General features: G+C 44.4%; 1 protein-coding gene across 1 annotated transcript in view; it reads left to right on the top strand.

Moving 5' to 3' along the window:
- MORF9 (plastid developmental protein DAG) overlaps positions 1 to 22,589 on the top strand; it is a 40,890-nt gene extending 18,301 nt beyond the window's left edge. The window contains exon 5 of the mRNA XM_088860115.1: positions 22,369 to 22,589. The gene's annotated coding sequence lies outside the window, so the exon portion shown is untranslated. The remainder of the gene's footprint in view (positions 1 to 22,368) is intronic.
- The last annotated feature ends 1,136 nt before the right edge of the window (positions 22,590 to 23,725 follow it).

Here is a 23,725-nt window from a genome sequence, read left to right as displayed (position 1 = left end):
CCAAGTGGAGCGGTCTAGGCATTGGAATGAAGATTTATGAGTCACATACCCGTTTAACCCTGGGCATGAGAGGCATGGGACCTTGTACACCGAGGAAGGTTTCTAGGGTTAACTTTGGCGGAGGTTAGGACGATGCCTATTGGTGGTCAGCCAGGAAGAAAACATACTCCTACGTGTGGGTTGGAGGCTGTTGAGGGTAAGAGCCAAATCATTAGCATAGCGACCCCACAACATGTACACATAATAGCTGCTGTTATATGTCTTTTTGACATATTTATACCCCCGTATGAATAAAAAGAGAGCAGATTGCAACCTGGTCTCGCCGGTACATAAGACACTACCAAACCATAAGGAACACTGCAAGGACAACCCTATAAATAGGCAACATTAGAAAGAGTACTAGAACGGCTTCAAAGTACATAAAAAGGGTAGTTTGGGATGCCTGAATGATTCTCTCAAAGTTTCGTGATTGTCCGATAAATTTTGATATAAACAGAGCGAAACTCAGTTTGTAGATACAATTCCTATCATGCTGAAAATGAACCTTATAACTACAAACCTATTTTTAGGGCCTCAAAACAGTTCCAAACCACCGCCATTGGATAACATCGAAAAACCTCTAGGGACTAAATTTGGGCTGAATCAGACCTTCTAGGACCATTCTGGGCCCAAATTACCATAAAATGGTGGGTTTTACAACATTTTAGTGCACCTTCGTTGAACTAGTTTCCATGTTTTCACCTCTCGGGATGATTTTCAAATGCTCATAACTCGCTTGTTTTGACTTGAAACAAGCTCAAATTCGAACATAAGCTAGGTCTCAACCTTCTCTTTTTGGCATAAGGCATGTGTCATGATATGGCTTGTGATGAGGGAATTTATAGAGAGAAGATGAGCCCAAAAATATGAAAATCAGAATTTTAAAAGAAGACATCCCATGCTTCGTGAAGTCATAACTTGAGATCTGGATGTCATCGCAAATATAGTTCCATTGCGATCGCATAGCGAAGGACTACAATTTGGTATAATCTTTGCACTTAATTGAGTGCCGGATAACATGAATTTCAAGGTTGAAAATGACAATATTTTTTGGCTGTCGGAATCACACTTTCCAGCGACTTGCCAAATTGGGGATATGCTCAAACAGAGATCAAATCAGATGAAATTTGGCGCAGAATGATCATGACAATGTCCTCTTTAATTTGTGATCAAACTAAGGGCTCGAAACATCATGGATCGCATTGGATGGGTGGTCAAAGTTTATGGACTTAGCTGGATTTTTGCCCTTTCATGAAGAATCTGTTTCAAAATGATCAAAGGACATCGAAATGTTCGTGATAGATCAAGCATCGATTCTACGACAATCAATTACTCGAATCAACTATGCAAGTGCCGGAAAAAGCTCTCGAAGTCTAGTAATGATAAGAGGCCCTTCAAAGAGAAATGGTTTTGTCATTTGCTCAAAAGATCTAAGGGGTATTTTGGTCATTTGGTAAAAAAGGGATTAATATTTTCATTCATAAAATGTGTATTTTTTGACAATTTTGGTTGTTTTCGACCCTTGTTTTGTGGTTGCTTTATATAAAGAATTTATATCATTTGTAAACCTAAATTGGGAAGCATAATAAAAAAATTGGGTTTTTGCCCCTTGACGCATTTGATTGTGCATAGCTTCTAACTTCAAGAGAGAGGAGAGAGAAAATATTACCACTTTAGGTAATTTCCCTTCGACCTCTCACTTCCAACTCCCAACTTCCAAAACTACTACTTCCAACTCTCAACTTCCAAACCTCCAACTTCCGACTCCCAACTTCCAAAGTTCCCACTTCTAATTCCCAACTTCCAAACTTCCTACTTCCAACTCCCAACTTCCAAACCCCCTGGGCGGATGCCTTGATCTCGCCTAATCAGATCTAGGTGATCGAGTGACACGTGTCTCAGGTTCGAAAGACCCGGGACTGAGATCGCTGTCTCAAGAACCTTGTTCGTATAACAAGGGTAGGTGCTCAATTAGTGAGAGAGAAATTTGATATGTGAGGTGGGAACCAACTTTACCTAGGTCCGTGACTTACTCGGGCTGACTTGCATGGACGCTCTCTTAGATCACGATAGAAATGCCTCCCTTGACCTGCAATCTCCTTGTTTTCTACATAACATTATCATGGTTAACTTACAAAGACAAGTGGGCCAAAGGACCCACCCTTGTCTTAGGGCAATGCACATTCATATGGTGAAATTAGGGTGATGAAATGGAAGGTCCAAATAAAGGTAGAAAAGAGAAGAGAACTTGATGAAGGGACGGGACTAGCATGATAGCTGGATAGTGACCGACTCAGAGTGGTAGCAAGACGTGCATGGTACTCAGGACTAGTACGACGACAATACTACTCGAAACCAAGGCTGATATGACTGTCCTAATCTAGTGTGACAACAAGACGGGCATGGTACTCAAGACCAACATGACGGCAATACTGCACGACAGCCAGATCGCTATGGCAGTGCTAGACTAAGCCTACCCTCAGTGACGTGAGAAGAGAAGAGAATGAAGAGAAGGCGCGAGACGACGAAGAGATGGGGTCCTAATAGCGTTAGGCATTGCCAGCCACAGCCATGGAGTAACAGTATCGCGACCCTTGGATGGCGCTGGACATTGCTGCTCACAGTTAGAGGGTGAGCAGTGAACTACAGACGATGTTAGTCATCGCCGTTGGCAACACGAGAAGGGAACACATCCCTTCGCGAGCGGCGATGGCTTCTTGTGGAGCATGCGACAATAGCCTCCTGCGAAGCATGCGGTGATAGTTCCTTATGCGCGGCGATGGGCGTGGGATGCAAGAGAAACCTGTGGACGGCGACAGGCACCGAGCGCATGAAAGGAAGCTTGCAGACGATGATGGACATCGAGCGCACGAAGGAAGCTTGCATACGGTGATAGATGTCGAGTGCACGAAGAAACTCTCGGACGGCAATAGGCTTGGCCGCAACCCTTTACGGGCGGCGATAGGCACTGCCGTCTGCGATAGGCAGTGGGCGCAAGAGAAACCTGCAAACAGCGATAGGTATTGTCGTGACCTTTCGCGGGCTATGATAGGCATCGCTGTCTGCGATAGGCGCCCAACAGGGTGAGACCCCTGCAGGCGGCGATAGGCATCACCGTCTGCATTTCTCGCTGAGAGACAGAGACAAACGAAGAGAGGGAGAAAGAAGCTCGGCATGGCGCTACCATCGCCATGCACGACCTGTGAAACCACAGGAGGGGGAAAGAAAGAAAGAAAGAAAGAGGCATGCGCGACACTGCCACTGCCACGCATAGCCTCTGAGAAAAACTCAGACGAAGAAGAGGAAAGAGAAGAAGAAAGAGAAGAAGAGAAGAAAGAAGAGAAGCTAGAGAAAAAGATGTACCTTAAGTCGAGGGGTACCGTTCCAAAATTTTCTCTCTCCTTCCTCTCTCTCTCAAGCCGTGACTCAACAATGAGAAAAGATGGAGATTTTATTAAGCAAAGTTCGGTCCTCGTACAATGAGAGTACGTGATATATATAGAGTTTTGCCCAAACATGTGTGGATTGATCAAAATTAAACCTAATTGTTGAAAATTAAGATTTAACTGAATTAAATAAGATAGGACAATAGGGTACAAAATGACTGATTTGCCCCTTCTTAACAATTGTAGAAATTCCAGAATAGTCCCTGTTGCTGCCTTATAACATGTGTGATCTTTCATGGATTATTTGGGGTTGCTCTGGTGTCCGTTTGTCCGAAAGATGATCATTTTCTTGTAGGAATCGATATGGCGATCGGTTTGATACCAACTTTGAGCCATGAATCTTGTTTTTAGGCCACGATCATACAAGTTAAAATTTGGATGGATCTTGCAAACTTCCAATCGATAGTGTGCTCCTTCCTTGATGTTTTTTCGTGATTTCTTCACTGGATCACACTGAGCATGCCGTCGCGGTCGCATGGCAACAAACACAGCTTGATTTCGTGCTCGAACGAGGATTTCACACCTTTTAAGTTTTGGCCGGAATTTGAAATTCCGGCGTCGAAATTTGCAACCACTTCATTGGCTTCATGTGCAAAATATGACTGTTTATCATGCGTGGAGTTTGGACCAGTTGTAGCCATGGACCTCATGCACGCGATGCAATTGGTTTCACGTCGACCAGGCTCGCGAGCACCGTGATTTAACGGCTCGAGCGAGGCGTTGCTGATTGTCTTGCAACTTGCTTCACGGATCGACAACTTCTCTCTAGCTTTTCTTTGTGCTTGGGCGTCGTCACAAGACGTGTCACATATTGAAACGCTCATCTTGGCGAGATTAATATGCTCACAAAATATAGGTGTGATTCGACCTCGGACAAGTAAGATATGAGCATTGCAAGTCACTGTTTGTGACTGCCCCTTTAATGGTGATTACTTACAGGGTGGCTGCACGGGAATCGTGTACGGCTCCTCTTGTTTTGATCTTTTATCCCTAACTTCTTTTTGGAGTGTCCGTTTAAGCTGAACTTTGACCCCTAGGGATTTTCAACCGTGTCGGATCCTATGGCAGTGGTCTCCACAGTAGTTTGAGGTATCGAAAGTAATGTTTCAGTTATAGGGGTCTTTTTCAAGGTTCTTGAGGCTGATTCTACTGGAATTGTTTATTAGTCTGCACTACCTTAGACATGTCGAAATGCAACAAAACTTAGCAAGAGATGTTTTGGAGTATTTATGAAGATCTTGACCAATTTTGGGGCCATTCTGAGACTATCAAAATTTCCACTGTTTGTCAAGCTTTATTGATCGACTTCCCTTTTTTATTTCGCATCAGAGACCCATGTTGCTAAAAAATGTCTTCAAACAACATGCTCCTCCAAATGTTGTGCTTCAAGAGAAGCGAGAAGGGCAACATTTGAAAAATTTCTTCTGCCTTTATTTCTTTTTTCTTCCTAGCCACAGGACCACGTGAATGCTAAGGAGATCCATGTAATGCTGTAACTAGGATGCTCAGACATTTGGATGCAATATACAGGTCCATTCGTAGAGAATTTAGGTAGAGAAGAGACTTTTAAGGGATCTGTCGAAGTCCTCACTCTCAAGGAACTATTTGAGATTCTGACCGCTGAGGCTTTTGTGTGGACATTGTTTGTCAGAATCGGGACTATCTGGAGGCCAAGTGCTATGAGCCTTCGGTAAGCATTGTTTGCTACTATACCAGGTTTGATTTTGATAATCAAGGTACCTCTGTGGGCCCTCATCCTGTGGGCTTCAGTCAGGGGCTTTTTGTTGGCTTGTCCCAAAGGTTTGGGCCTGTCGACTTGGGAGGGATTTTGTTGAGGCGACCTCATGGCGAGGCATCAACCTAAAGTCTCTGGCAGGTTCTACCCTGGCTTTGTCAGTTTCTTGCTTTCGTGAGCATCTTTAGCATTTTTAGGGATTTATTGATCATCGCCTGCACCCTCAGGGACTTATTTTTGTTTTTGGTGTTAACGTGTGGGAGATCTTATGAGGCTCTCACTCCTGGGTGAGCCATTTTATGTTCTGATTGGATGCTGGCAGTTGAGGATTTTGTGTAGACCTCGTTAGTTAGAATTATGCCTGTTTAGCAATTATGTGAGGGCTGAGACTGTGATGCTACGTCAACCTGCTTTTTGTTGGTCCAAGCGCCCTTTGCAGGTTTTCACCTGGACTGGGGAAGTGGTGCCGTAAAGATGGTTTTTACCAACTTCCTTTTATTCGGGGCTCTTTTACGTACGACCTTTCGGCCATATCCACCTTTTTCATCATTTTTTGCTCACGGTGCCTTTTTGGGTTTTCAACGTGGCCATATTTTTATTTTTACGGAACTCTTTTACTCATGGTTTCGTGACCATACCTGTCCGTCATTTTTACTCATGGCGTTCGCTTGTCCGGGTATACACCATGCCCTGCCCGTTATTTTATTTTTTGTGAAGACATGTTTAGGGTCATGCCTTTGGGACCTGTGCGAAGCCTTTTAACGTTATGCGACCAGGACGTTCACTATAGTTTAGGGTCTTACAGCTGGACCATGGTGAGGATGGATGGCAATCTGTTGAGGCCATGGAGTGAGTATGATGATGGTTTGAACTCACTTTAGAGAGATGACACGAGGTTACCTATGAAAGATGGATGCTGTATGTGTGGAAGATGAAAAGTGGCGACTCACTAGCTTATGACTAGTATGGATGGGATGGTTCGCCATTTTGTGAGCATGGGTGAGACTCACTAGGGGATGATAAATAACAATGACGAAGTAAATGGATTCACTGGGGAATTTATGAAGGTGGTGTGCGTTCACGGATGGGTTGGTTAGGGAAGACATGCATGAAGATGCACGTAAAGGGGGTGTGCACATATGTGAGGGAGCGTTTAAGGTCATGTCTTCGGGACCTGTACAAAGCAGTTTAATGTCATGCAGTCGGAACGTGCACTATAGTTTAAGGTCAAATAGCTTGGACCGTGGTTATGCAGTTTAAAGTCATGCAATTAGGACTATGCAGTTTAAGGTCATGCAGCTAGACCTTCGCTACAATTTAAGGTCTTATAGTTTGGACTATAGTTGAGGGTCGTGCACCTAGACCACTTTAGGTAGGTTGCCATGTAGGTGAAGCTCCATGGGGATTAGGTCTGTGGATAGCAATTCAACTCCCTAGGGGATAACGATGGTTAGTATCAACAAGAGGTATAGATGGAGAAGAAGACTCCACTGGGGATTAGGGGACAAGTATGACTCTCTAAGGTGAAAGATGGAACTCCATGGCTCATGGGAAAGTAACCCAATTACTGGGGATAGGATGGCTTGGTGCGTGATTGACCTAAGGGGATTGAAGGTGTAAGCATGTTACCACGGGGATAATGAGCAATAGCACGCATGTAAATCTGCTGAGAATGTCAGACCGGAGCACAGGTGTAACCACACTGGGGATTGAAGAGATAAGGATGACCCTAACTCCACTGGGATAATGGGCTGCTATACTGATGTGACTCTTGCTGGGGATGAGGGAGGTGCGTCCATTTTGTAGATTAAAGTCATGCGCATGGACTATTTGTCATGTCGTTTTAACGTCTTGAAACAATGTGCATCATAGTTTTAAGGTCTTGTCGCTTGGACCATGGCTATGTAGTTTAAAGTCTTATAGCTAGGACCATACAGTTTAAGGTCATGCAACTAGATCTCTGTTACAGTTTAAGGTCATATAGTTTGGACCATGGTGCTAAGCTTTTTAATGTCACGCGACCAGGACGTGTGCTACAGTTTAAGGTCAAACAGCTGGACCATGGTTATGCAGTTTAGAGTCATGCAATGAGGACTGTATAGTTTAAGGTCGTGCTACTAGACCTCCGCTACAATTTAAGGTCATATAGTTTGGACCATGCCATTTAGGGTCGTGCGGGGAATGTGACTCCATGGGGAACAGAACCGTGACTAGAGACTTGACTTTCTGAGGAGTGAGAACTATGGTGCAAGGAATGAACTCCATGGGGATGCAAAGTAGTGGCTTACTTATGAGGATGACAGGTCACGATTTGGCGAAAGTGAGAAAAATCCACAGTCGGCAGGGCTATAGCATGCGCATGCCACTAGCATAGGAAATGTAAATGGTGCGACGCACGACATTTAAGCCTTTGGTGAGGCACGCGGGGATAACACTTTGTGAAGCACGGGATATTAGCTTCTTGGCAAAGCGCGTGGCGATAGCCCCTTGATGAAGCGCGTGGCAAAAGCCCTTTGTGAAGCGCACGACGATAGCTTCTGGTGAAGCGCGTGATGATAGCTTTTGGTGAAGCACGTGGCGATAAGCTTTGTGTGAAGCGTGCGGTGATAAGCTCTGTGTGAAGCGTGCGGCGATAAGGCACAATGATAGCAACAGATGGCAGCAGGTTCATGAGGCACAGGCTGCAGCGACTCGTATTCGGGCCTCGGGCTAGACCTGCCCTGGCCTGGACCTATCACCACCTGGAGGCGAGGATTGGAGTGTCATTTCAAACTCGTGGGGGCACTTTGTGGCACTGTTGAGTATAAAAGGGGAAAAACCCTATTTTACTGTTTTACCGAAAGGTAAAATAGTGAAGGAATTTTTTAGAGAGAGAGAGAGAGCCGGAGCTTCTGTCAAGAGAGTTCTAACAAGAATTTTCAGTCAAAACTCATAGAGTGCAGGAGTTTAGGAGCTTTCCAGTGAACTTGAGTAGGTCGCAAACCTTTGCAACGTGCCTGTGGACGTTTCTGAAAGTGTTGAGACCTTTTGAGCAAGGAACAATGAGCCTCTCAGGGCTTCACTGAGACTTTGGCGAAACTGCAAGAGTCGCAGTGGTACTCTGCTGGAATTCCAGTGATCTTCTGGTCGTTTTGTGGTTGCCAAGAAGGTTGCAGAGAGTTCAGGGGATTCTGACAGTCTTCTGGTTATTAGGAGAGAAGAAGGAGAAGCAACAGTGGCTCTGTTGGAAACTCTGCAATTTTTCGGCAGATAAAGGAGTGCGAAGAAGGGAGAAGGGAAACCCGCAGGGTCACATGAGATTTTCTACAGGAATTCCAGTGTCTTTCCGTTAGCTTTGATCACTGGTGAAAGAGAGGGAATAGATGGGGAAAGGTTTCCCAGTGAGTAGGAGTGAGTTACCGAGGAGGAGAGGAAACACCGGTGAGAACCCAAGGCATCACGAGGTTGTAATAGTCGGCGAAGTGAAGGGAAGTGGGACAGCAAACGGTCACCCTCCACACGCGTGGCAACAGGCCACGCCGCAAGTGTCAGGTAGCGTGCTCAAATTTTGAGGGAGGTGGTGTGCTGCACGTGTGACGCGTGTAAACATCTGGAGCGCAAGTTTTAGATGCAAACGGGGTTAGTCCCTCGGCGCTACTTTTGATTCAGTAGATGACGTTGGCCCACCTCTGATGGTGAGACGGCTGGTTAGGTGCCTCGATCTTGCCCTTCGGATCTAGGTGATCTGAGGACACATGTCTCGGGTTTCTGATGAACCCAATATTTGATATCACTCTCTCGGAACCTTGGTCGAGGGAAAGGGTAGGTATACCAACTAATGAGAGAGGTATTTTAGGTGGGTTTGGGACTTACTCGGGCTGGCTCGTGTGGGTGCCCTCTTAGATTACGAAGATAGCCCTCCAGCTATATGAGCTCATTCAGAATCGCCTCCCTTGACCTGCAATCCTCTTATTTTTCTACACAACACTTCTATGGTTAATTTGTAAGACAAGTGGGTCGAAGGGACCCATCCTTATCTTAGGGCAATGCACGTTCACATGAGAAGGTGATGAAGTGAAAGGTTCGGTGAAAGATATAAAAGAGAAGAGAGCTTAACATAGGGGTGAGACTACCATGACAACTAGAAATTACCGACTCAGAGCGGTAGCAAGACGGGCATGGTTGTTAGGACCAGCACGGCGGTAATACTACTCGAAACCAAGGTCGGCACATCGGTGATAGGCTGGTCTACCCTTAATCAAGTGAGAGGAGAAAGAGGTGAAGAGGAGAGAACGAGATGGCAAAGAGAAGGGGATGCCCAAACGTCAATACACATCGCGGTGGGCAATGCAAGGAGATGGCGCATCCCTTGTGGACGGCGCCATCTCCTGATGAGGCACACCACAATAACTTCTCCTAGGCCGCACGACAATAGGCACGGGAAGCAGGGAGAATGGCGATGGGCGTCGATCGCATAGAGGAAGGTCGCGGACGACAATGGGTGTCCCCAGAGCCTCTAGTGGGCGGCGATAAGTATCACCATGTCCGCTAGACACACAGTCGAGGAAGACCCCTGCAAGCAGCAACAAAATTTTCCACCTGGGTTCTTCGCCGAGACGTCACAGCTATGTCTGTGGGTAACGATAGGCAGCGCTGTCTACAAACTTCACTGGAAGAAAGAGACAAATGAATAGAAGAGGAGGGGGACTCGTGCATGGCATTGCCATCGCCATTCACAACCTGTGGGATCAAGGGAGAGGCATGCACGACACTGCCACTACTATGCACGACCTCTGCAAGGAACTTAGATGAAGAAGAGGGAGCAGAGAGTGGAGAAGAGAGAGAGAAGAAGAAAAGAAAAAGAAGAGAGAAAAGGTTTACCTCAATCCTAGAGGTACCGGTCAAAATGCTTCTCTCACCTTACTCTCTCTCTCAAATGTGACACCACAATGGTAAAAAAGAGAAACTTGTATTAAGTGAAAACTCTCTCTTGTGTGTGTATGCCTCTGCCTCTTTTTTTTTGCGTACAATGATCGTACGTATATATAGAAATATGCCCCAAACATGGGGTGGATGATCAAAAGTAGCCCTAATTGCTTGAAATTAAGATTAAATTGAATTAAAAGAAATTAAAAAATAGGATGCAAAATGACAGATTTGCTCCTTCCTAACAAGTCATAGAATTTCAGAACAGTCCCTGTGTTGCCCTAGGACTTTCATGATCTTGCATGGCTGATCCGGGGTCATTCTGATGCCTGGTTGATCGTAAGATGATTGTTTTCTTGTAGGGCTTGGCATGACAATCGATTTGATACCAACTTCGAGCCATGGATCATGTTTTTGGTGCACGATCATGTGACTTGAAAGTAGATCTGGAAACTTTGGATCGATAGTGTGTTTGTTCTTTGATGTTTTTCTGTGTTTTCTTCACTGAATCACACTGAGCATGCCACTATGATCACGGGGCACCAAACGCAGCTTGATTCCATAGTCGAACGAAGATTTTGGAAGTTTGGAGTTTTGGCCGGAATCAAGGATTCTAATGACAAAGTTTGCAGTTTATTCGTTGGCTTCGTGTGCAGAATCCAACTGTTAATCATGTACGGGGTTTGGGTCAGAGATGGCCCAAGACCTTACGCCTACAATTGAATTGGTCTCACATCGATCGGGCTGTGAGGGGCGTGATTTGGCCACTCAAGCGAGGCACGATGCTGCTGAATTTCCTGTACTTTTCTTCACGGATTAACAACGTCTCTTTAGCTTTTCTTTGCGCTCAGGTATCGTCACGGGGCGTGCCACATATCGAATCGCTCGTCTTGACTAGATGCACATGCTCACCAAATTTGAGAACGTTCTGACTTAGGACGAGTGAGATATGAGCATCAAAAGTCACTGGTTATGATTATCCCTTCAATGGTGTAGTGTTGCAAGGTGGTCGCACGGGAATAGAGTGCGGCTTCTCCTGTTTCACTCTTTCACCTATAACTTCTTCCTGGAATGTCCATTTGAGCTGAAACTTGACCCCTGGAGATTTTCAACCATGCCGGATCCAACGGTGGTAGTCCACAACAATTTGAAATGCTGAAAATGTAGTTCTAGTTATAGGGGTTCATTTCGAGGTGCTAGAGGTCGATTCTGCCGAAACTATTTCCCAGTCTGCACTACTTTAGACATGTCGAAATGCGATGAAATTAGGTAGGAGACTCTTAAGAGACCTCATGAAGGTCCTGGAAAGTTCTGAGGCTCCTTTGAGACTCTCCAAATTTCCACTACTTGCTAGCACTTTATTGAGCAGGAGCCCCATGTTGATGTAAAATATCTTTCAACAGCATGCCCCACCGAATGTTGTGCTTCAAGAGAATCGAGAAGTGTAGTCATTTGAGAAGTTTGAGGGATCTTTGTAGAGTCCACACCCTCAAGACACCATCTGTGGTTTGGAGCATGAGGCCTTTGTCAAGACCTCCTCGTATAGAACCAGGCCTTCTATCAAGGCCAAATGCTATGAACATTCACTCGATGTTATTTGCTGCTATACCATGTTTGCTTTTTATGCTCAAGGTATCTCCTGTAGGTCTCGTCTAGTGATCGGGGGCTTCTGACCCAACCCAAAAGTCTGGTCCCATGTAGGCTACGGGTTTGGCGAAAACTACCCTGAAGCTTGTAGCAGGTTAGACCCTGGCTTCGTCAGTTTCTTGCCTTTGGGATGGCTCTTAGCACTTTCGGAGGGATCTTTTAGTCATCGTCCTCACCCTCAAGAACTCTTGCTGTTGTTGAACTAGGGAGATCTTATGCGGCTCTCACTCCTTGATGAGCCATGAAACTGAGGAGATCTTATGTGACTCTCACTCCCTAATGAGTCATGAAATCAGGGAGATCTTATGAGGCTCTCACTCCCTAATGAGCCATGAAACCATGGAGATCTTGTAGAGCTCTCACTCCTTGACGAGCAGTGGAAACTAGGGAGATCTTGTGAGGCTCTCACTCCCTAACGAGCCATGGAAACTGTGGAGATCTTGTGGAGCTCGTACTCCCTGACGAGCCATCTGGCCTACGACTGGATGCTGGCTTTTGAGGATTCCATGCAAACCTCAGTAGCATCGTGACCGTTTGAAAATTGAATGTCAGCTGAGGTGGTAGTCATGTGTCAGCTTGTCTTGTCGGTCTAAGTGCCCTTTCGTGGGTTTTCACTTGAGCAAGAGAAGTGGCACCGTGAAGACAGTTTTCACCAACTTCTATTATTTTTGGGCTCTTTTGCCGATGACCTTGTGATCATGTCCTCCCTTTTTATCCATTTTTTCTTACGGTGCCTTTTTGATGTCTTCACCTTGCCTGGGTTTCTATTTTTCCACGAAACTCTCATACTCATGTTTTTGTGACCATGCCCATCCATTATTTTTAGTCATGGCATTCCCTTGTCTAGGTGTATTCCACTGAACTCTCTTACTCATGGTTTTATGACCATGCCCATCCATCATTTTTACTCATGGCATTCCCTTGTCCAGGTGTACACCATGCCCGTTTTTTTTTGAGAAGGCATGTTTTAGGGTTGTGCCTTCGAGACCTGTGCGAAGCCTTTAAATGTCATGCGGCCAGGATGCACACTATAGTTTTGGTCATACAGCTGGACCGTAGCAGTAAGGAATAACAGTCTGTAGAGGCCACAAAGTGAGCCTAGTGATGACTTTGACTCACTTGGGAGGATGGCATGAAGTTGTTTGTGAAGAGTTGATTGGATGGTAGGTGAAAGGTGGCGACCCACTAGCTGAGGCAAATACGGGTGCCAAGGTGGCTTGCCATTTGATGAGAATGGGTAAGACTCATTGGGGGATGATGGACAATGGTGAAGGTGGCCTGCGCACACGAATGAACCGGCTAAAGAAGACATGCATGGAGATGCATGTAAAGGGCGTATGCGCCTAAGTAGGCTCACTAGGGAAATGAAAGGGGTACGCGCATACAAATGGGTGGTTAGGAAAAGCGTGTTCGAAGATGCACGTGAAAGGGGTATGTGGCTAATGGGGGCATATTTTAAGGTCGCGCCTCCTAGACCTGAGCAAAGTAGTTTAACTTCATGCGGCCAGGACACACACTATGGTTTAAGGTCATATAGCTTGGACCATGATTATGCAATTTTAGGCCATGCAACCAGAACTGTGTAGTTTAAGGTCGTGTAAGTAGACCTCTGCTATAGTTTAGGGTCGTATAGTTTGGACCATGGCTATACAGTTTAGGGTCATGCAGCATAGACCGTGGCGGTGTAGTTTAAGATCATGCAATATGGACCATGGCTATGCAGTTTAAGGTCATGCAATGCGGACCATGGCTGTGTAGTTTAAGGTCATGCAATGTGGACCATGGCTGTGCAGTTTAAGGTCATGCAATGCGGACCATGGCTGTGCAGTTTAAGGTCTTGCAATGCAGATAATGGCTGTGCAGTTTAAGGTCATGCAATGCGGACCATGGCTATGCAGTTTAAGGTCATGCAATGCGGTCCATGGCTATGCAGTTTAAGGTCATGCAATGCGGTCCATGGCTATGTAGTTTAAGGTCATGCAATGCCGACCATGGATGTGCAGCTTAAGATAATGCAATGTGGACCATGGCTGTGCAGTTAAGGTGATGCAATGCAGACCATGGCTGTACAGTTTAAGGTCATGCAATGCGGACCATGGCTGTGCAGTTTAAGGTCATGCAATGCAGACTATGGCTGTGCAGTTTAAGGTCATGCAATGTGGACCATGGCAATGTGGACTATAGCTGTGCAGTTAAAGGTCATGAAATGTGGACCATGGCTGTGCAGTTTAAGGTCATGCAATGTGGACCATGGCTGTGCAGTTTAAGGTCATGCAATGCGGACCATGGATGTGCAGTTTAAGGTCATGCAATGCAGACAATGGCTGTGCAGTTTAAGGCCATGCAATGCGGACCATGGATGTACAGTTTAAGGTCATGCAATGCGGACCATTAAGTGGTGAAGGCATGCGACTCCATGGGGAATAGGGCCATCACAAGAGACTGGACTCCTTAAGGAGTAAGACTGTGATGCAGGGAAAGAACTTCCTAAAGAGGCATGACAATGGTCTAGAGGGGAGTGCAAGTGTGGAGTGGCACATGCATCAGTAAGCCCAAGTGATGCGTTAGATCCCTTGGTGAAGCACGTGGTAGTAGGCCCCGACATTCCATGTGGCAGTGATCTGTGGACGAGACTCGTGGCAGTGACTTCTGGATAAGACGCATGATGATAACCTCTAGACAAGATGCATGGTGATAACCTCTATAATAGTCTCTAGACAAGGCACGTGACGATAGTCTCTGGTCGAGGTGCTCGTCGATAATCTTTGGACAAGATGATGGCGTTAGTCTTTGGTTGAGGCGCGCAGTGATAATCTCTAGATGAGATGCGCGGTGATAGTTTATGGTCGAGGTGCTCGGTAAAAGTCTTGATGGGGTACACGGCACTAGCCTTCTGATGAGGCACGCGACACAAGTCTTGATGAGGCACGCGACGATGATGCTTCGGGTCTCGAGCTTGGCCTGCCCCAGCCTGGTCTTATCACCATCAAGAGCTGGGGATTGGAGCATCATTATGAGTTTGTCGGGGCGCAGTTCGTGGTACCACAGGGTATAAAAAGGGGAGAAACCCTAGTTTACTATTTTACTGAAGGGTAAAACAGTAAAAAGCTTTTAAGAGAGAGAGAGAGAGCCAAAGCTTTCTAGTGAGGGTTTTTTGGCTAGCATTTCCTAGCCAAAACTTGCGGGGCTAGGTCCTCAGGGATTTTTCTGGAGAGCTTTAGTAGATGCAAGCTTCGTAGCGTGATTGTGAACCTTTTCGGGAAGTGCTGAGGCTTTTTGAGCAAGGAACAAGGTTTCTCGGGGCCTTAGCAAGATTTGCAGAGGTGCCCTGCCGGAGTTCTAGTGCTCCTCCGGTCGTTCTGCTGCTAAAGGGGAGGTAGTAGAGAGTTCAGAGGGCTTTGTTAGCTCTGTAGTTGTTGGAGGAGAAGGAGACGTGGCCTCATTGAGTTCACCGAAAACTTAGAAATATTCTAGTGAGCTTTGGCGAACTGCTGAAGTGGGAAACCAGGGATAAGGGCAATCTGCAGCAGGGAAGCTTTCAAGGATTTTCGGTGGTTTTTGCCAACTCTAGCAACGAGCAGAAGGTGGGAAGGATTTTCTCTGTAAACAGGAGTGGATTCTTGACGGAGAGGGGAAACGCCGATAGGAAGCCGGAGGGTTGTGGGAAGGTGAAAGATTGCAGGAAGGTGTACCATTGGTGAGGGGTGACTATTGGGGTAACCAAAGACTAGTCAATGCCCCCCGGAAATGGGGAACATTGGGAACTGGGGTGCTTCAAAGTCACGCATGCCATTAAGTTACATGCAGCGTCGCATTCGTATGTCCCTGGGTCACACATAGCGATAGCCATGCTTGGGGGCATGAGGCTTGCGACGACAGTCCCGCATGGTGTTAGCCTACCCGTGGTGATGATAGAATGCGTCATTGTGTTGCGCATGAGGATGACATCAAACGGCGAGTGATGGCAAACAGGGAGGCCTTGCCGCTGCGGTGTGTTGGAAGCCAAGTCCTCCAGCACAACCGTGAAGTCCACATTGTTTTGTGGAACAACATCCACTGTGAGCAGGGTATGCACTCAATCATAAGCCAGTTCCTTTCCAGTGAAGTCTGCCCTGTATGTTTGACATACTTATCAGATGAATTGAAGCTGACTCGGAAGTGGTTGGTTTTTTTTTTTGGTTTGTAACCATTCTCCTTGGTGGGGCCGAGGCTAACTTCCCCAAGTGGTTTTGCTACTTCTTCATGGGGCAGGCATTTCTTTTGGCTTGTAACTGTCCTCTTATCCTCAGATGCAAGAGTAATGCCGCTGGCTTGGTTTTGTAACCGTCCTCTTATCCTCAGATGCAAGAGCTTTGTAACTTCCCTAACAACGGGCATTCGGTTGTAACTTGCGCCTTCACCTCTCAGGATGATTTTTAAATGATCATAACTAGCTCGTTTTGAATTGAAACAAGCACAAATTTAGACAGAAGATAGATCTCGACGATCCGGTCATTTTAACATATATATTGCTTCATGATATGGCTTGTGACGAGAGAATTTCTAGAGAGAAGATGAGCTACAAAATATGAAAATCAAAATTTTATAGAGAAGACATCCCATTTTGCGTGAAGTCATAATTTGAGATTCGAATATCGGATCATCGCAAATATAGGTTCGTTATGACCGCATCACGAAGGCCTACACTTTGATATAATATTTGCGCTCAATTGAGTGCCGGATAGCATGAATTTCAAGGTTGAAAATGACAATATTTTTTGATTGTCAGAATCACACTTTTCAATGACTCCCAAATTGGGGATATGCTAAAACGAAGATGAAATCAGACGAAATTTGGTGCAAAATGATTATGACAATGTCATCTATAATTTGTGATCAAAATGAGGACTCAGAACATCATGGACTATATTGGATTGGTGGTCGAAGTTTATGGACTTGGTCGAATTTTTGCCCCTTATGAAAAATCTATTTCAAAACGATCAAAGGGAATCAAAATGTTTATGGTAGACCAAGCATCGATTCTACGACGATCGATCACCCGAATCGTCGCCGCAAGTGTCCGAAAAAGCTCACGAAGTCTAGCAATAGCAAGCGACCCCTCAGGGAGGGATGGTTTCGTCATTTTCTCATAAGATCAAAGGGGTATTTTGATCATTTGGTCTAAAAACAAGATTAATATTTTAATTCATAAAATATGCATTTTTGACAATTCTAATTGTTTTTGAGCAATCCACTCTTGTTTTGTGGTTGCTCTATATAAGGAACGCAAGTTATTTGTGAACTTAAGTTGAGAAGCTTACTAAAAAAATTCCCTTCAAGCCTTTGATTGTGCATAGCTTCTAACTTCAAGAGAGAGGAGAGAGAAAGCTTTACCACTTTAGGTAATTTTCTTTGGCCATCCCACTTCCCACTTCCAACTCCCAACTTCCAAACCTACCACTTCCAACTTCCAACTTCCAAACTTCCCACTTCCAATTCCCAACTTCCAAACTTACAACTTTCAACACCTAACTTCGAAACTTACCACTTCCAATTCCCAACTTCCAAACTTCCTACTTCCAACTCCCTACTTCCAACTCCCAACTTCCAAATCCCCCACTTCCAATTCCCAACTCCCTAGAATCTCAAACTCGCTTCTACCTAGAATTGTAAACTTCCTACTGCCTAGCATTCCCAACTTCCTACTGCCTAGCATTCCCAACTTCCTACTCCCTACACCATACACCTCCCCTTAAATTACCATACACTCTATCTCATACACTATCCTAACCCACTTAGGTCTATTCATCTTAGACCTAGACCCCAACCTTAAGCCCAAAGGTCAAGACATCTTTCTAAGGAGCACTCAAAAGGGATCCTCAAAGGCATGCACAAACCCAAGCTGGCCTAGGTCCACTCTGTCTCTTATTTCTCGTTCTTCTCTCTCTTATTTCTCTCTATTCTATTTCTCTCATCTCTTATAAATCTAATTCTCTCATACTCTATCTATCTTTCTAAATTTGAGCAGCTCTCACGAGGCTCTTCGAAAGTGATTTCGTAATAGTCTAGAACTGCAGACTTCACTCTCCATCTTCAGAGGTGATTTTTCGACAATCTAGAGCTCCATACCTCACTATCTAGAATCCTTTGGAGTTCTCTTGACTTTGGTCTCAAATTCTAGGGACCTTAACGAAGTTCCCGGTTACCTCATTAGAGAGGGGACACCGGAGAGATGTCTGAGTTTTGAGAGGTCTTCTCTTTCTTATATACGCATCGTATCTCTTATTTCTCTGTTCATCTTCTTCTTAGTTACTCATTAGGGGGCTTATATGCACGTGGGCTCACTGTTTTGGATATTTTTCGACATTTGTATCCTTGATACGAATAATAAGGAAGCCAATCGCGACATAAGCCTGCGGTTACCAAAATGCTTGCGGACCACGGAAGCACTACTAAACTAAACCCTGATCTGGAGTGAATTTTTGAGAGGTAATGGATGGGTTCCAAAAATAATTTGGCGGTAGCACTTGACTCCCTAAGAACACCCGCCAAGTTTTGTCGCAATCCGATGACGTTAAGGTAGATCAGAGGCAAAACCAATTTTCAGATTCGGCCTCTAACATGCTGAAAAAACACCTTATAAATACAGCTCTATCACCAGAGCTTCAAATGAATAATAGACCACTTCCATTGGATTCAGAACATCTACAAACCCCCAGATATCAAATTTCAGCTCATTCGGAACTTCTGGACCATTCTGTGGCAACCTTACCCAAAAAGGGTATGATTGCACACTATTCTGGTGCACCCTCGGTGAACCAGCTTCTATTTACGAAAACTGTGTAATATGATTTTAGGATCACCTTGAAAAGGCCATATCTTCTTCATCTTATGTCGGATTAAGCCCAAATTTCAGGAAGATCTTTGTCTTGTCGGCACACATGGTTTGATATGTGTCATGACCCATGGTACGACCCAAGTTGGAAGAAATCTTAGAGAAAAGTCACTTAAGAAAACTCTAGTGTTGGAGATTTTTTCAAAGAGGAGATCCCTTCGATCAAACGGTCATATCATGAAGACCCGACCTCGAAACGACTTGAAAACAGGTCCGTTGTGATCATGATGTCGAGGGTTTCGATCCAAAGTAAATATCATATGTGATAAAGGACCAAAAAGGCTGCATTTTGAGATTGCAAAAAGAGGTATTTTCGGCAATCGGAATCCATATTCCGACAACTTCCCCCATTCGAAAGTGGTGGTCCAGTCACCAAATCGATCCATTCGTGTCACCAAACGATCATGGTGGCTTCCCCGTTGTTCTATGATGGAAAGATCAGGCCAAAATGTCAAGGAATGGACAAGATCTAAGATCGAAAAATTTTCATCTTTTGTCAGATTTTGTCAAGAGCTCAACACTTTGATTAGAAGATTAAGAAATATGTCAAAACGTTCGCATCGCCGAGACCATCACTTTCTTGGTATTCTTTTCACTGGAGGGTTGCCCGAAAGGCCCGAAATGGGTCTCGAATGACTACCATAGCCAATGGCCTGTTTTTGGGGACCATCTTGCCATTTCCAAGATTGTGGCTAGGGGTAAAATGGTCATTTTGCCCCAAAAACGGGATTTAAATTTAAATTATACAAAATGTATTTTTCAATAATTTAGGTTAGTTTTGAGCATCCACCCTTATTTCAAGGGGTTGGTATATAATCATGTGTAACCCTAAGTTCAAAAGGCTAATGCGATCATAAGTTCATAAAGCCAAAATTAGTGCAATAGCTTGGTTTTTCCTTGGTTTGCAATATTTTTCTCTACTCCTTTCACTTAAAGAGAGGAGAGAGAAAACATTCCCTATAAGCCACTACCCCTAGAACTCCTCACTTCCTACTTGGAATCCCTCACTTGCTACTTGGAACTCCTCACTCTCAGCCTAGCCCCCGGTCCGATTCAAGGACTTCACTAGTGTAAGGAACGGGACTTTTATAGGGTAATGGTAGTGCACCGACGAGGCGATGGTGCTGATGGATATTGCACTATTTAGCATAGATAGGTATTGCACCGTTGAGAGTGGATGGATGAGCGTGCTGGAGAGCGCAGATGGCTAGACGCACGTTAAGAGCAAGGGTAGATGAGCGCACCGCTGGGCGCGGGTGGTGTATGATGGTCTAGAGGTGCTTCTTCTCTTGCATGCTTGCTTTTTCTCTCCATGCATGAGTTCCATGTGGCACATGCATGCTTCCATCCCATCATCATGTCTCCCATGCTTGCTCCCTCTCTCCTCATGCATGCCCACTTGTGTGCCATGTGGCAATTGCATGCTACCACCATCAATGCTTATTTATACCCCCTTCTCACCCATCACATTTTTTTTTTCTCTCTCTCTCTCTCCTCACCACCCTCTTCCACCCACATTCTTCTTCTCCTCCCTTGAGCATTTGAAACCTCTCCAAGCCTTGTCCCTTGAGCTTGAACCCAATCCTTGTGGAGCTTAGCATTAGAGGTGAAGCGGGTGGATCCCTTTAGAGTTTCGATTGGTGTAGATAATTGAATATAGTTTCCATATCTTCATGCTTATGTTAATGCATGTTCCCTTACCTAATCAAAGTATGAAACTCAAGTATGAAGATGGGTGTGAATGTTAGTGAGAGTGCGTGCAACTGAAATTCCTGTAAAATGTGTTTTGATTTCCAGAAATTAGGCGTCAGTTGGAGAGATCATTTGAGTATCTTAAATATCTCCTTAGATCATGAAATTTGGTGAAAAAGCAGCCCAATGAATCTATTTTATCATGGAAATACCTCTTATTAATCTCTCATTTGATTTGGGAGTTATTAACCATTTATTGAACCATGCCATATTTATGAAATAAAATTCAAGGGATTTAACGTATTTTTGTGTGGATATTTTCACTAACCAAGACATATTAGAATGAGGTTAAACTACTTCTAAATGATAGATAGACGAATCTATTTTAAAAATAGCTTTAGAATCATGATGCAATTCTTTGTGATTTGAAAGTTATGACCAGTTTTCTATGAGGGTGTCACCCTGATTTTTTGCTGTAAAAACAGGAACTTCCTTCAAGAACATCAAACAGTTTGACAAACCTTAGACCAATGTTTGGAGTTACCCCATTTACAAAAGTTGTGTTTTCATGAGCCTGTATTGTCATAAAAGTGGTCTCAAGACCAAATTATTTTTTAACCTCATGATATGCCTTTAAAGGTGGAATGTGTTCATATTGAAGGACTAGAAATGTGATGTTGTGATGTCTCTTGAGCTAATGAGCATGATAATATGAAATAATGATGTCAAATGCATTGGTATATTGTATGATATTGACATGATGATGTCTCTTGAGTTAATAAGCTTGATGATACGATCATATGTACAGCATCCTTTGGATATGTTGATGCTTCATGTGAGTATATGCATAACATGCTCTTGTTTTGACATGTGAGCATGATAATCTGTTGTTAATGAGAAATTTGTGCCTGATAGTGAGACATGCTCTATTATGACATGAATGCATGTTCTGTTATGAAATGAATGCATGTTCTGTTATGAAATGAATGCATGATAATGAGGCATGCTCTGTTATGAAATGAATGCATGCTTTGTTATGAAATGAATGCATGATAATGAGGCATGCTCTGCTATGAAATGAATGCATGCTATGTTATGAAATGAATGTATGATAATGAGACATGCTCTGTTATAAAATGATGAATGTGCTTGGTTGTAATCAGACATGCCTATGAAATGATGAATGTTCATGATTGTAATAAGACATGCTTATGAAATGACGAATATGCATGGTTGTAATAAGACATGCATATGAAATGATGAATGTGCATGGTTGTAATAAGATATGCTTATGAAATGATGAATGTGCATGGTTGTAGTAAGACATGCCTATGAAATGATATGTGTGCATGGTTGTAATAAGACATGCCACAGATATGAAATGATAAGAAAGTTGTGCCGACAGTTGAGATCTTTCCTTGACTCCCGATGATAAGAAGGAGTTAGGATGTGAAGTAATTTGGGGGGGTCGTGACCCCCAAAATCTGTGTGAGGCACTACGCAATGGGTCATCAGTTGGTAGTGTAACGCCTTCCAACTAGAGACCAAGGAGAGGGTCCCGTCTTGGAAGGCCACCACTAATCAAAAGCCCCAAAGCACGTTGGGGACTGTGTGTGTGTGAGGCACTACGCAACGGGTCATCCATTGGTGGTGCTTCCCTCTTGAGTGATGGTAGAAGTTCTAAGCATCGGGATTTGATTGGCTTGATGGATAGGGCTTCTACTTTGGGAGTAGGTGATATTAGGATCCCTTGATTTTGTTTATGCTTGATATATATGTGCCTGATTATGTTGATCTATGTTGACGCTCATGCTAGAATGATATGATATCTAATTTGTTATTGCTCCACCATGAAATGAATCATGCACGACACATTGCTAAATATGATTTGGGCACATGACTACATGTTTATAAGACTCACATGGCATCTTGATTATTATTGAGAGATAATGTTCATAGGCAGGAAAGCATGGTACCTTGATCTGTTTACTGGGCTTTACAATTCATTCTTTTAACTTTCCTTTATGTAGAGTGATAGCCAATGGGTTTTGGAAGGGCCTTCTGGTGATCGTAGTTGGAGCCCTATACTCCCTTCTCGTGGAAGCTTCTTTTTAATTGTATGTGTTAGATGGCAGTTTGGCCATATAGTTCACTTTGTATTGGAACTATGTATTGTTGTTGGGCCTTTTGTGCCTTGGACTCTTTTGTAATATTTTGGAGTATTATATGTAGTTTGGGACTTGTTTGTTCAGCTTTTTGTGGTTAAGTATTTTGTGTTTTGTTTTCTTTCGTGGTTGGATTTGATTCCTTCTTTTCAAAGCATTGAGCGTACTCCCACCTGAGTGGCATTTGCTACCTGTGGTCGTGATCCCACACCCTATTGTCCTTCGGCGTGCCCGACGGGTACAGTAGGGGGCGGGGTCGTGACAACTAGGTATCTCCTTCTCCCCTTTCTCTCTCTTTTTCCCTCCCTCTCTGTCATGTTCAACAGCCACCGGCCCAGCCTCCTTTTTCTCTTTTCTCTCTCCTCTCTCCTCGCTCTCCCTCTCCCCTTTCTTCTTCTCTCTCTCTCTCTCTTTCCTCTCACCCTCTCTCTTTTTCTTTAAAGCCTACCTTAGTTGCCGACTCATCCCTCTTCCTCTCTTCTTCTTCTCTCACTCTCTCTCTTTCTTTGTCTCCCTTTTCCTTCTCCTTCTCCTTCTCTCTTTCTTTCTTCCTCTCTTTCTCTATCTCTTTCTCTCCCTTTCTCTTTTTCTCTCACTCTCTCTCTTTCTCTCTAAAAGCCTAATCGGTAGCCACTGGCCCACCCCTATTCCTATCTTCTTCTTCTCTCTCTTTCTCTCTCCCTCTTTCTCACCCACTCAATTGCACCATCGACTCTTATTACTCTCTTTCTTTCTTCCTCTTTTTCTCTCCCTTTCTCTTTTTCTCTCACTCTCTCTCTTTCTCTCTAAAGCTTAATCGGGCTGACGGCTACCTTGTCGGCCTACCCTTCTCTTTCTTTTTTCTCCTCTCTTTCTCTTTCCCTCTCACCCTTTCTCTTTCTTTCTTAAGCCTAATTGGGCAGGTGGCTAAACTGTCGGCCTGCCTCTCTTCTTCTTCTCTCACTCTCTCTCTTCCCTTCTCTCTCTCTCTCTCTCTCTTTCTCTCTTTCTTTCTCCTTTTTCTCTCATTCTCTTTCCTTCTCTTTTCCTCCATTTGTCTCTCTTCCTCTCTCTTTCTCCTTTTCTCTCACTCTCTCCCCCTCTCGATTGGGTTGGCGGCTCGTCCCTCTCTTCTCTTTCTTCCCTCTTTCTCTTTCTTCCTTTCATCTTATTCTCTCTCTCTCTCTCTATCCCTCTACCACTCGATTGCACTGGTGGCTAAGCCATCGGCTGATCTTCCTCT

Source organism: Amborella trichopoda, chromosome 2, assembly GCF_054954075.1.
Source record: "Amborella trichopoda isolate Santa Cruz 75 chromosome 2, AtrichopodaSantaCruz75HAP2 v2.0, whole genome shotgun sequence".
Lineage (NCBI taxonomy): Eukaryota > Viridiplantae > Streptophyta > Magnoliopsida > Amborellales > Amborellaceae > Amborella > Amborella trichopoda.
The sequence above is the reverse complement of the archived record's forward strand: the minus strand, read 5'-3'. Positions and strand labels throughout refer to the sequence as shown.